Raw genomic sequence first — 14,692 nt, 5'->3', positions numbered from 1 at the left:
TATAAATCTTTTTTAAAAAATCCCCCCCCCCCCCCCCCCCCCCTTTGTACTATACTAATCAAGTCATACGTTTTTACAGGCACAAGTGACTTTGGGTGAAACTAGTGATAACTCTCTCATAAAATTCTGGTAAAATTTTTGTGCTTTTATAAGGTTTCTTTCGAAAAGCTTTGATTTGACAATGTATTACTATTCACAAGATTATATTTCTTTTGTTTAAAAAGAATGATGACATTAGAATTATAACGTTCAATGCATCTGAAGTCCATATGAGATTAAAATATTATCATAAAGGAGATTACTAAAATAGTAATAATATCATCTAAAATAAGTCAAACAGAATATATTTTAATATTGATGTTGGTATTGTTCTTTTACTATCTCAGGCATGTCTCAACTTGAACGATCCCTCACAATTAGGGTTGGAGATTGTCCATTCAAATTGGAATAACAACATTAATAACAACAACAATAACAATCACATCATTCAACATAATGATCCTTCTTCCATTCAAATTGATGCAATAACTCCTAATGTTAATGGATTTAACAATTCAATGGAGGTTAGTACGTTCAAAGTTTTATTGTTATTATTATCGACTAATTAACTTTATTTGTTTCTTCTATAAAATTATTTTTATTATATTATTCATGAAAATACACACTTCAAATGGTGTTTTTACAATGATCAGGAGAATATCATGGAAAACAGTAAATACTTTGCTGAAACAACACCTGAGAATGATGCATGCAAATGGGATGATATCGATGCTTTCCTCAATGAAGCTTTGAATGAAGACTTTTGAAATTTAGATTGATCAACCAATGAAAAAAAACTTTTCTTTATGTTTAGTCCATTTAAAAGATCACAGTCTTTTGATATTTTAGTATTATTTTACTTATATCAGTATGCAAGATATCATCTTAATGTTAGTAGAGTGGCCTATCTAAGAATATTCGAAATAAATTGTGTTAGCAATATAATATGTATTAATATTCTTATTATTGTCCATTTAAATTATATGGAGGTTTTGCAAGAAGCTTGGAAACAAGTGGAGGGTCACCTCTATGGAGGTTTCATTTGATTTAGAAGGAAAATTGTTGACATATATATGCTACAATTCCTTTTTAAACTTGTTTAAAACGTTTCGATAACCTTTGAACATCTTTGTTTAAAGCATAGTTATATGAATTTATACCTTGAAACAAATACTTCATTCAACTTCAAAAGTGATTTTGATAATGATTAGATTGACTTATTATAAATGTTTTACGCTAAAATTGCATTTACGAACTTGGTGGTATACTTTGAGTTCTTGCTTAATGATTTTACAAGATAAGAGTCATCTTTAAGTAATTTACAAATTTGAGGTTGCAAATTCATTTCTGATTTAACACACATGAGTTCTTCATGAAATTATGTGTAAGACATATTTAGGCCTTGAATAGAGTTCAAAAGAAACATAATATCTCTTAATGAATCTGAATTTTCGTGATGACCCTCCAAGTCATTCCTCTATTACTGTCTTTTTTCATCGTTTAGAGCATCTTGCAGTGACCACAAGTCATTTATGACATACTTGGAATGAGAGTTTGGTCACCTGGTCGTTCATTTTGATTATGTGAAAGTTTATGTATTTTGGTGCTTTTGAAATTTGAACAGTTGACTTCGGTCAAAAGTTTAGAAAGAAGACAGCCTCAAAATATAAAAATGAAAGTACTGTCACGCCATGAGCCTACACCCTACACGTGGTCGGAACTCGAGAACCATTTATGATCCCCAAGCAAACCCTTGACCTGGGTGACTACTTAGCGGAAGACTCATTCAAGTTGTAATATGCTTAAAAATAGAATTCAAAACATTCAAACTCAAAGTAAATACTCAATTCAAAATGTCTGTAAAATAAGCAATAATATAACTATAATAGTTTGCAAAAATATCTCAAGGAAAAGTAAATATTGAAAGACTCTTCAACTCTGTCTATCTATGAAGCCTCTAATGTTTAAGATAGGCGTTGAGAAAAGACCCACCACGCCTCAAAACAACTAAACTGAAAGTAAATGTGAAGTCCTCCGGATGTCAAAGAGGCTCCCAAAGAGCTTGTTGGAGTGTAGAGTGATCTCAACGAAGCACCTATTGATGATCGTAAACACCTGTATTTGTTTCATAAAAAGATGCCGGTCGAATGACATCATTATATTTAAATATACGATTATGTAATATAGCTGAATAACAAATAATTGAACTAAAAGGCCAGAAATATATAAGAACTATACTCAAGCAAAATGTAAAGAAATAAAAGACTTAAATCATTTAAATCTTTACAAAATACATAGTCATCTCTAAACTCAAACATATAATAAGTGATATATAAAAATAAACTTTTACTCTATTGGGAGATTTTCTAACCGACACCATCACTATGAGTTACATGAAGATACAACTTCTTATCCACCCTGCCAAAACATTCCTACATCGTGTCGAGATATAGAACCTCTCTACTAAGTGGATCCACTAAGCTCTGCCCGAATGCACTAAGGATTCATCTAAAAAGTATGATCCCATACCCATGATGGCAAGAAATGGTTTATGGGGGCAGTGAGCTGTCTGAACTCTCTCCTATATCAGTGCTCAATAATACTCCCAATAACATATACTATTGCTCAAATGCATAATAACATATTATTTCTCTTGTTTGAGATAATTGCTCAAACTATCCTCTTAAAAGGGTAACTGCTCTGTTTCTCTTTAATCAATGTAAAAATAGATTTTGTCTTTAATTTTGATAACCAAGTTGAGAAACAATGGAGGCCCATCTATTGGGATGACGACTGAGATGTGGCACCGCAACACGTGTTGCTGTCGCAATGGAGCTCGCATCTCAGACAAATTCCTTAGACAATACTCTCTCCATTCCATATTAATTGAATTTTTGAGGTATTTTCCGTTATTCAAATTAACTTAATTGTTCAGTTTTCAAGACTACTTTTAGAGTGTTCTTCCAATTTTACCCTTCATTTGGATTTTCAATGTCATGACTTCAATAAATTTGACAATAATTAATAAGGGTCAAAATGGAAAACTATGTTCAATTTATGTATTAATCTACTTTTCTTAAAGGGTGTAAAACATCTCAAAAATTCAATCAATATGGAATGGAGGAAGTATATTTCTTATTCTAGACATGTGTTGCGGTTTCATATCTAAATGTGGCCTCGCATCTTCATTGCATCAATGAGATAGACTCCATGTAAAGATAGGCTTGTTTAAGGCGTGCTAGCTGCGGCCACATACACAAACTTGCGGCAATGCATCCTTTTATGTAGGGTCGCATCTCAAGTGTTTCAATTACATTTTTATTTGTTTGAACTAACCAAATCACATGTTTGCTTGCTAACTGTTGTGATATATACCTCCACTTAAAACCATCGTAATTACCAAGCCTATTATATTAGAAGAGAGTGGCTCCTGTAATACATGGCAACACTAAAAGAAGGAGAACTATCGAAGAGACTGAAAAGCGGGAGCATAATGCCTCTGTAAGTCCCACTCCTCCTGCACTAGTAGACACCCAATAGCATAGTGAAGATACTATAGGCTTCCCCACAAATGAGATTCGGCTATCATACTCGCTCAAGAGGAGCCTTATTACTGAGTGGTGACTTAGCACTCGAGGGTTATTTGGGTCCTTTCATTGGATTCTGAAGTAGCTCAACAATTGTGGGTGACAAACATTCTCAGAAGAGCCCGACATGTTTAGTAGACGCTATTCCAAAATTTTTATGCCTATATAAGGGAAGAGATAGGTATAGACACATGATTTTTTTATCCTCCATGAGTTTCAACCCATTTTTAAAATTTAAATCTTTTTCAAATCTAATCTTTATATTAACTTTAATTTCATTTTGACGTTACTTGAGAAAATTGAAAATCACAAAAAATAGTCTTTTTTTTAGATAATGCTTTGATTTTTATTTTTTATTTGTGAGGAAAAACAAAAGTACTTACCCAAATATGTTTTTATTTATAATTTTTTTTTTCATTTATGTAATATTTAGGTGTTATTTTATTCTTGAATATCAAATAAAACTAAAACAGACTAAACTCAATAACATATTACCACGTGTTATATTTCATGTCAAACATTATTGAAAGCATATTCCATTTAGACAAGAGATATTCCACTCCTGCTCTCCAAATTTTTTAATCTTATCCAAAATTCATATAAGGATATTTTAAGAAGATTAGACCTAAAAAAAATAGACCATACTACCCCTAAACCTAGTAAATAAAATCACCAAAAACAGAGAAAACAGCTGCAACAACTAGAGAAAAAGGAAAAAATAGTAGCTAAAAGAGGAAAAAGAGATCCCCAAGTTCAATTGGTCTCAAAATCGGATGTAAGTATTCACTCACTTCTATGCATGTCTTCTAGTAATTTTACCTGAGGTATTATGAATTATCAAGTGAGCTAGTTATTTTATTTTGTTGGTTATGGGTTTCTCATTTAATCACCAAGTTGTGATATTTTAAATTTTATAATCAATGTAAAATGTTTCCATTTATATCACCATGTGTTGACCTTTCATTTCATTTATTCATTTATTTTTTCTTTACGAGACCTAATCAATAGCATACAAAAAATTAAAGATTTGTTCAAGATTCATTGGAAAAACTAAAGATAAGAGTGATAAAGGATACAATTAATTTCTTTGATTTAGTATTGCAATCTCTGAGATTTTAAGTTCTAAGCAAGAGAGCGCATAATTTATCATCTTAACCGATGATTTTGTCATTCAAAAATATTCTCTGGCTCATTCTAACTGGTATCAAACTATTCTTTTTGTCATGTTAGAAAGAAACTTAAATTGTTAAAGTCTTCATTATAAATTTTGTTTCAAATTCCTTATATTAGTGCTTTTGCTTCTTTTTTTTAATCTCTTTTTATGTCAGGTTTGTGAAGAAAAAGAGAGTGAGCAATTAGTGCAGACAGTGTTCAAACAACATAAACAAGAGTTGATAGCTAAGATCTATCTCAGTGAGGATACACATATAGAGTCTTCATATATCGAAGAAAAATTTGAATTACCACTATCATCGTTAGGTTTGTCTTGAGCTATTCTATTATATGTAAATAAATTTTAAATATAAGTACATTTGTCCAAGATTATTTTTGTCTTCATGTTATGAACTTCCCACAATCCTACATTATTGCTACTCAAAAAACAATTTAATTTTCTCTTCATATGTTATTCGTAGTATCTATAAAAATGTTGATTAAACTTTTTGCCCTTTCTTAAAATACTCTACTATAGACAAAATTTTCATTTACTATTTTTCTCAAATTATTATTCAGTTATCTTTATGATATTGAATCTTAAAATATATGAGAAGAACGATCACTCCTAATATATATGGTAAAAAGAAATATAAACTAACATGTAAAAATTTAAGGATCGCTAAAATAATGGTAAGAGAAAAATATATGGTACGGTATACTAAAAGAATTAATAAGGATAATTAATGTCAATAAAAGGACTCCTAAAAGATATAGTAATCTATAATACATTTGAACTCCTTTTCTACTTAAACAATGAATCATATAATAACATGATATTTGATGATATGTATGTTTCAACAACGTAGTATTTGCTTCGCACCTAGTATTAGCTTAGATTTTTGTTTAAGATCAAAATGAATGACAAATTTATGATTGATATTTAATCTATTTGTAATACTTAATCAAATTTATACATTACAATTTTAAGAATTATTTAATAAAAGATTCAAGTTAGCTAAATATTTATTCACATTTAAGCTAAATCTAATTTCGAGTATAGCTAGTGATTCTCGAAGAATATGATATGTGAAAATGTATTAAAGAGGAGTGTGAATGAACTAATATTATTCACCTTATTTGAAAATTTTAAAGTTTGAGTTGGAGATGGAGTGAGAATTGTGTTGGGAATAACATGTACGTCTAATGTTGATTGAACTTCTTACCCTTCATTAATTTTTTTTTACAATAGATAAAATTGTCATTTACTATTTTACTCAAATAATTGTCATAATTTTTATGCTAATATTTAGGACATGAAATGTAATTAAAGTTATAGTTATTAAACTTACTTATTTGTAATATGTAAGAACTTCTAATATTTATTACTTTAAAATTGACTCAAATTCTATTTCTTAAATATTTTTTTATTTGAACTATATTAAAAGTCCTAACATTAAGACTTTAAAATCAATAGTTTTACCTGATATAAATCTTATTTGAATTATAGTAAACGAATTAAAAATATTAAAGAAAGAGATTCACATATTTTAAACTAAAATTTTAACTTTCATGTGAAATGCTTATCATCTGGATAGATATAACATTTATTTTAATGTCGATTGCTATTATAAAATAATTTTATTATTTTAATATATAATTTTATTAATTGATGTAAGACACACGTGCAAAGCACGTCCACTAAATTAGGTCTAATGAAAAACCTATATTAAAAAAGAAGAAGTTAAGATTAGAAAAAAGAACTAAGCAGAAGGATTCAATACTCTTATACATCTAGTGATTTGAGATCTAACAATGAAAATTGTTAGTAAATCCAAGAAAGTTCTGAAAATCTAACTAAAAAGCATATTTTTACAATAGGGTAATCTGTTGAAGGAAAATTAGAAAATATAACTTGAATGTAAAAAGCGTGTTTTCTAAAACTGGAGTCAAAATGAATAGTATGGGTTGTAAATCTATAGGAAAAGTACATAATGTGCAATTCATTTATAGACTTAACTAAATCACAAAGTAATAAAAATATTGTTGCCTATAGATTATGCTACTTTCTTCTAAAAGTTTCTCAAACATATTTAGTCAAACCACCTTATTTTTCCTAATTCCTTTGTAATAGCAAAAAATAAGACTGTACACCAATAAAAGACTAGAATGAAAATGGTAAATTTTAAAGCGAAATGCATTGCAACTTTAAAAAAGGGAATGGAAAGACTTCTCAAGAAAGCACATAACTTTGATTACAACGGGAACATGTGTTGTCATTCCTATTTATTCTCCTAGTGGTAAACTATAATTTTATGATTCCTCTAATAATTTTACTATAATAGATGATCTCCTAAACCAAAATTTAGAGAATGTTGTCGTTGATCCAATTGACGTGAAGACTTACGTGGTCAATGAAATTACAATTTAATAATTTAATAGATCTAAGTCATTGGTTTGATAGTCACTAGGGAAAAGTTTATCCATCTTATTTACTTTTGAATTGCCAGTAAAGCTCGTTTTTTTCAATATGTGAATTATTCTATTGGTTAATTGTTGTCCTCTCATTTTTAGTTGCTTGATAATTTTAGTCGTATCTTTCAGTCCTCCATGATATTAAACTATGAAGCATAAAGTCTTATGGTGTACTTTTTTCCTTTCTACTTCATCGGATGACCTAATAAAATAAACTTTTCTCGGTTAAAGAATTTGACTCTTTTCTATTAAGTCAATTCCTTTAATAGAAAGTACTTTATTTTATTAGAATGCCCTTATAAGGGAGAAAAGGAAAAATACACCACAAAATAGACTAAAACTTGAAAGACAACAATCAACCATCCGAAAGACTAACATATTCAAAACAAATATACTTCACTAACAATTCTAAAGTAAATAAAACAAGATGGATAAATTTTTCTCTAATGACAATCGAATCATTACCCAACTCTATTTAATTGCAAATTAATGAACCGTATAAACCTTCACATCATCTCGATCAACAACAATGTTCTCTAAATTTTGATTTAGGAATGTATCTATTGTATTAAAATTATAAGAAGAATCATAAAAATATGAGTTACCACTAGGGGAATAAACAAGAATAACAACATGTTCTCCCGTTGTAATTGAAAGTTTATGTGCTTCTTTGATAAGTCTTGGCATTCCCTTTTTGAAAGTTGCAATGCGTTTTGCATTAGACCCAATTATCTTCATTTCAGTCTTTTGTCAGCGTAAATGTTATTTTCTACCATTACAAAGACATTAGAGGAAATAAGGTGGTTTGACTTAATAGAGTTAAGAAACTTTTAGAAGTAAATTGCGTAATTTATAGGCGAAAATATTTTTATTTCTTAGATAACAACCTTAGTTTCAAACTCGATTTGATCAACAAAAGCAATATTTAGTTACTATGCATATACTAATCCAAAGTATTAAAATTTTACTTTCCGCACATGTTTTAGAAATAAAGTTCTGATGAATTACGACTGAGAGTAATATTCTCATTATATTCTTTATCGATTTTGACCCAGCCTTATTGGGTTTTATTGTAACACCCCGCAACTAGAAAGAGCTAGAATTAGAAAGAGTCATTTTTGGAAAGAATGAAAAATCTGGAAATTTGACAAAGTTAAGTTAAGAATGAGTTTATGGTCAACTTCAAACCACAATAACTCCTATCTCAGGATGATTTAGGTGTGCTACAAGGTACCGTAGGAAATATCTTTGAATTTTCTTTCCAACGCCACAGAGTTTGATCAGTTTTGAGTTCGTATGAGTGAGATATGCCCATTTGAAGTTGGGTTGTCTAGATAAGGAAAGTCAAAACTAGATTTTAGAAGGGTATTATGGTCTTTTCACTACCCAATCAGCTTAATTCGTGTTTGTTAATTACTGAGGGGTCCAAACAGAATTAGATCAGTTTACGCTTTACCAAATTACGCTAGGGTTTTTGGAGAAAGAACTCAAGAGGAGAAAGGAGAAGAAAAGGTCTAGATTCGTCGTCTTCGTGAGGAATTGATTGCAGATTTCACCAAGGATTCAATCCTACATGGTATGTGAGTTCATATAGCGTTGGGTTCGTTCATCCACGCGCCCAACATGTTTATTTCAGTATGATTTTCATCCTAAAAGATAGAGACTTTGATGTTCTTGAGTTGTATTCTTGAATTGCTTTCGTTCTTGAATTTGGCGTGAGATTGAAGAGTTCTTCAGAGTTTAAGGTCTATTTTAGAGTTGTGTTTGATTAGATTCTTGTGTACATATGTTGGGTATCTTAATCTAAAGAGGAATTGCGAAATATAATCGAATTTAGGTGAATTGGGGTTAGAAAACAAAGAAGGAACAAGTCAGGCAAATCTGGGTACCAGGTCCGCGTCGCGGACCTATTCCTCAGGATTGAAAAAATTTTCTCCGCGTCGTGGAGTGATCACGGACCTTTCTGCCTCAAAAATTATTTCGCGACCAAATAAGTAAAAGTTGTCCGCATCGCAGACTTGCTTACAGACATTGATTTCTTGATCTTTTCTCATGTTTAACTATCTAAAAACACTCCTAAACATCATGAGATCTTTCCTATCACAAACCACAATCCTTGAATCTATAATTCAATTCAAGGAAAGTTAAGAGAAGTTAAGAGACAAGTCAAGAGAAGTTCATTGAATTTTCCAAAAGTCCTTCACAAATATTTTAACTTTGTTTTAAGACAAAAGCTTTGAGTTGAGTAAAGAGTAAGAGTAAAATTCATTTTTTCAAAGATTATACGGGAACTAAGTATTCCCAAGAGTTAAAATGTTTTCACATTTGAGCAATAAAGGAAACACTGATTTCCAAGAGAGTTTTTAAGCTAAGTTTTGACTAATTATCTCAAACCAAAGAAAGAGTTTTGTTTTAAAAAATATGAGCTGAGTATATTTTTGGGGAGTAGTATTGAGCACCGATATGGGGACGCGGATTCATAATAACTCAAGTCTCCATAAACCATGTAGCCATCATGGGTAGAAAAAAGATCATACTTTTTAGATGATTCCTAAGTGTTGTTTAGCATAGACTAGTGGATCCACTTAGTTAAGGCGTTTTATATGACGACAAAATATAGAACAATTCTGGTAGCGTGGGCAAGACGTTGTATTATCACTTAGGCTCATAGTGGTGGTTGTCGGTTAGAGAAACTCCCACAATATTATATTACTTTATATGTAAACCAAGTTGTTATTGCATTTCTTTAGCAAATTGAGTTGCTACCTCTTGTTTTAAAAGCTTTGTATAACTGCACTATTATTGTTGTTTACTTTGCATTTGAGTTGAGTTATTTCATGAGTTGAGTAAAGCAAAGGTAAGTGCTCTTTTCAGATTCCTTTCAAGCTTATGTCTTGTTTAGTATTCCTCTCGCATACTCGTACTTTCAATGTACTGAAGTCATTTGGCATGCATCGTTTTATGATGCAGCCACAGGTAACTAGGATCATCATCCAGCGCCTCATTGATCCAGTTGAGTTCAGAGTCAGTTGGTGAGCCTCCTTGCTATCTGAAGGACTCCTTTTACTTTGTTTTTAGTATTTAAGTTGGTAGGATGATCGGGGGTCCTGTCCTGACATCCCTCTTTATTTTAGAGGCTTCATAGACGAGTAGTTATAGTTCTTTAGTCTTTTCGTTTTTAGTTGAATACGTTTAAGGCTTGAGTTGCCATTTTGGCTAAGTTTAATATTTTTTTAAGATATTGCATTAATTATCATTTTTAGACTATTTCTTGTGTTTAAACTTCCGCTGAGTAAGTAGGCCAGACCAAGGGTTTGCTTAGGGCCAACAATGGTTCTCGAGTGCCAGTCCCGCCCATAGTGTAGGCTCAGGGCGTGACAAACTTGGTATCAGAGCACAGAGGTCAAGAGTCCTAGGGAGTCTATGAAGTCGTGTCTATAGAGTCCTAGTTAATAGTGTGCAGCGCACCACATCTATAATTAGGAGGCTCCAACACTTAGGAAATTACCTTACTTCTTTCACACTCATTTCGTTCATTAGAGTTTGATTTCAAAAAAGTTTCTTCTAATTTGTGCTTGTGCGTGTCTTTCAGTTAATTATGCTTCCACGAAGAGCTGTCCGAGGTCGTCCTACAAGGAGGAACGTTGAGGAGCAAGGGGTACCTAATGCACCTGAAGTGCAACCCCAAGGAGAAGTCACGATTGTTGAGTTCAGGGAAACGATTCGAATGTCAATCCAAGCTGTAACTAACTAGGTTGGGCAAAAAAGAGGAGCTAGACAGGAAGTGGCTGATACTTCGAGGATCCGAGAGTTCTTGAGGATGAATCCTCCGTGTTTCACTGGTTCAAGCACTACTGTGGACCCAAAGAGTTTTGTTCAGGAACTGAAAAATTTATTTGAGGTTATGCACGTTGTCGATGTTGAGAGAGTAGAACTAGCTGCATATTAACTGAAGAATGTTGCTAGGACTTGGTTTGACCAGTGGAAGAAGGGTAGAGTTGAGGGAGCACCACCTGCGAGTTGGGCTTGTTTTGAGAAGGCTTTCTTGGGGCGTTTCTTTCCCCGAGATCTGAGAGAGGCCAAGGTACGAGAGTTTCTCACCCTTAAGCAGGATTCACTAACTGTTCATGAGTACAGTTTGAAGTTCACCTAACTTTCCCGATATGCTCCGGAGATGGTTGCGGATATGAGAAGTAGGATGAGTCTTTTTGTTGTTGGGTTGTCCCTTCTGTCAAGAAAATAGGGCAAGGCAGCCATGCTAATTGGGGACATGGATATAGAAAGGTTGATGGTCTATGTGTAGCAGGTTGAGGAAGAGAAGCTGAGGGATAAATAGGAGTTTAGAAACAAGAAAGCGAAGACACAGAATGAGTCCGAGCAGCAAAGAAATAATGCGAACTTGTCTTCTTTCTAACAAAAGCAAAAGAGACTTGCTCAATGATATGCTAGTGCATCTGCACCCAGAAACAAAAGTGAGTACAATAGTTATAATTCATAACACTTCAGGGCTAGACCTGCACAGTCTTAGGGTAGTGTGGCACAAAGGGGTAATTGTGCTCTTGCATGTGCTAAGTGTGGTAGGACCCACCCAGGTCAATGTCACGATGTCTCTACAGGTTGTTTCAAGTGTGGACAAGAGGGTCACTTCATGAAAGAGTGCCCTAAGAACCGACAAGGTAATGGAAATCAGGGCAATAGAGCATAATCTTTATCAGTTGCTACACCAGATAGGGCTGCACCTAGAGGAGCAACTTCTAGTACTGGCGGAGGAGCAAGTTGCCTTTATGCGATCACGAATCGTCAAGAGCAAGAGAAATCTCCAGATGTTGTCACGGGTATGATCAAAGTCTTTACTCTTAACGTTTATGCTTTGTTAGACCCAGGAGCAAGTTTATCTTTTGTAACTCCTCATGTTGCAAATAATTTTGATGTTCTTCATGAGAAACTTTGTGAACCCTTTTGTATTTCTGTACCTGTTGGGGAGTCTATTTTAGTTGAGCGAGTATATAGTGATTGTGTTATTTCCATCAATCACAAGAACACCATGGCTGATTTAGTTGAGTTAGACATGGTAGATTTCGATGTCATTCTTGGTATGGACTGGCTTCATGCCTGTTATGGCTCCATTGATTGTAGAACTCGAGTTGTTAGGTTCCAAATTCCTAATGAGCCAATTATAGGGTGGAGTAGTAGTTTAGCAGTGCCTAAGGGTCGTTTCATTTTCTTCCTCAAGACGAGAAAATTAGTTTCCAAGGGGTGTGTCTATCACTTAGTCCGAGTTAATGACCCTAGTGTTGAGATACCTCATATTCAGTCAGTTTCAGTAGTAAAATAGTTTCCAGAAGTCTTTCCAGATGATCTTCCCGAAGTCCATCCTGAGAAAGAAATAGACTTCGGTATAGACATTTTTCCAAATACTCGTCCTATATCTATTCCGCCATATCGAATGGCTCCAGCAGAGTTGAAAGTTCTAAAATAACAGTTGAAAGATTTCCTTGATAAGTGTTTTATTCGACCAAGTTTGGGAGTACATCTCGCTTTTAGCTCGAATGCATGACTCATATGAATAAGAGTGCATTCTTTCAAATTTCAAGACTTAAGCATAATCACGGGCTTTTCATGCCCCTCTTTAGTCTCATGACTTTTTGAAGACTTTTTCTTAGAGTGACTTATCGATAAGGATCTAGGCTTTGCTTTTCGACTACCTTGAGTATGAAGGGGTAGTTGAATGGATTTTGAGAAACGCACCAGTTTGAATGTCTTTCTTATGGCACAGTTCTATTGCATGATTTAAAGTATGGAATAAGGGAAGGTTTTCTTAAATGTGTGCAGTCCCTCATTTATAGAAGTGGGGCCCTAAAAACAATAAACAAGATACTCATGACATGACTTCATAAACACCCTAGTACACTCGAACGTTGTGCTCTGATACCAAGTTTTTCACACCCTAAAACTACACCCTAAAAGTGGCCATCACTCGAGAACCATTTTTTATCCCAACGCGAACTCTTGGCTTGGTTAACTACTTGGCGAAAGACTCATTCAAGTGGTAATAGGCTTAAAATAGAATTTTGAACATTTAAACTCAAAGTAAATACTCAACTCAAAATATATGTAAAATACTCTATAACTTAAGTATAATACTTTGAAAAAAACATCTTAAGGAACAGTAAATACCGAAAGACTCTTCAACTCTATCTATCTAGGAAGCATTTAATGTTTAAGATAAGTGTCGAGACAAGACCCACGATGCCTCAAAATAACTAAACTGAAAGTAAATGTTAGTTCCTCTGTAATTCAAGGAGGCTCACCAAGAGCTAGCTTGAGTGTAGAGTGATCTCACCGAAACGTCTATTGATAATTTTAAACACCTGTATCTACATCATAAAATGATGCATGTCGAGTAACATCAGTACATATTTGAATGTACGAGTATGTAATATAGGTTAATAACAAATTATGGAACTGAAAGGACTGCAATAGATAAAAACTATACTTAAGCTATATGTAAAGAAATAAAAGAGTTAAATCACTTAAAGCTATACAAAATACTAACTCATTTATGAACTCAACCTAATAAGTGATACATATTAATACATTTTTACTCTATTGGGAGATTCTCTAATCGACAACCATCAGTAAAAGATACGTGATGACACAAAATCTTGTCCACGTTGCTAGAACTGTCTAATATCATGCCGGGATATAGAACCTCCCAACAAAGTGTATCCACTAAGCTATGCCCGAAGACACTAAGGATTCATCTAAAAAGTATGATTATGTACCCATGTTGGCAAAACATGGTTTATGTGGGTTGTGAGTTGTCAGAACTATCCCCTATTTCATTGCTCAAGACTACTCCCAATAATATATATACTCTTGGTCAGATTTATAAAAACATATTCTTTCTCTGATTTGAGATAATTTCTCAAATTATCCTCTTAAAAGAGGTAACTACTCTGAAATATCAATGAAACTCTTTGCTTATTTAGAAAACAATGTTTCTCTTTGCTCAATGTAAAAATACATTCTAGGTTGAGATAATTACTCAAAAGGGGCCTCTTTTAGAGGTAGCTGTTCTATACTCAATATTTTTGAAAATTCTTTTAAATTTTTAAAATAAGTATTTTCTTTCTTCATGTTAAAATGAGTCATTTGGGAAATACTTAAATCCCTTATACTCTTTATCAAACTCCTCTTAATTTCCTCAAAACTCAGTTCAAAACAACAATGTTGGCTTTAAAAGATTCTCAAGATTTATAACTCATAATAGAGTTCATGGTGAAATATAGACATGAATGAATCAATTCCGGGATCTCAATAACATTATAGAAAACTCAATACTTAGAACACAAAAACTCAGAACTCAATGATACTACCCATCTCAAGAATACTCAATTTGTAGGGTTCATGCTGAAATATAGACATGAACAAATCAA

The 14,692-nt window shown here is 32.8% G+C and overlaps 2 long non-coding RNA genes across 2 annotated transcripts in view; both read left to right on the top strand.

The window, feature by feature from the left end:
* Positions 1-938, top strand: part of LOC107060432 (uncharacterized) — a 1,482-nt gene extending 544 nt beyond the window's left edge. The window contains exons 2-4 of the long non-coding RNA XR_001473365.1: positions 80-129; positions 387-563; positions 693-938. This is a non-coding gene — a long non-coding RNA (uncharacterized lncRNA). The remainder of the gene's footprint in view (positions 1-79; positions 130-386; positions 564-692) is intronic.
* A 3,341-nt stretch (positions 939-4,279) lies between these two features.
* LOC102586807 (uncharacterized) lies at positions 4,280-5,239 on the top strand. The gene is made up of 2 exons (XR_367275.2): positions 4,280-4,401; positions 4,955-5,239. It is a non-coding gene; the product is annotated as an uncharacterized lncRNA (long non-coding RNA).
* Positions 5,240-14,692: the final 9,453 nt, after the last annotated feature.

The sequence above is a fragment of the Solanum tuberosum genome, unplaced genomic scaffold (genome assembly GCF_000226075.1).
Source record: "Solanum tuberosum cultivar DM 1-3 516 R44 unplaced genomic scaffold, SolTub_3.0 scf00080, whole genome shotgun sequence".
In the NCBI taxonomy this organism is placed as follows: Eukaryota; Viridiplantae; Streptophyta; class Magnoliopsida; order Solanales; family Solanaceae; genus Solanum; species Solanum tuberosum.
Note: the sequence above shows the minus strand (reverse complement) of the source record. Positions and strands in the feature narration are given on the sequence as shown.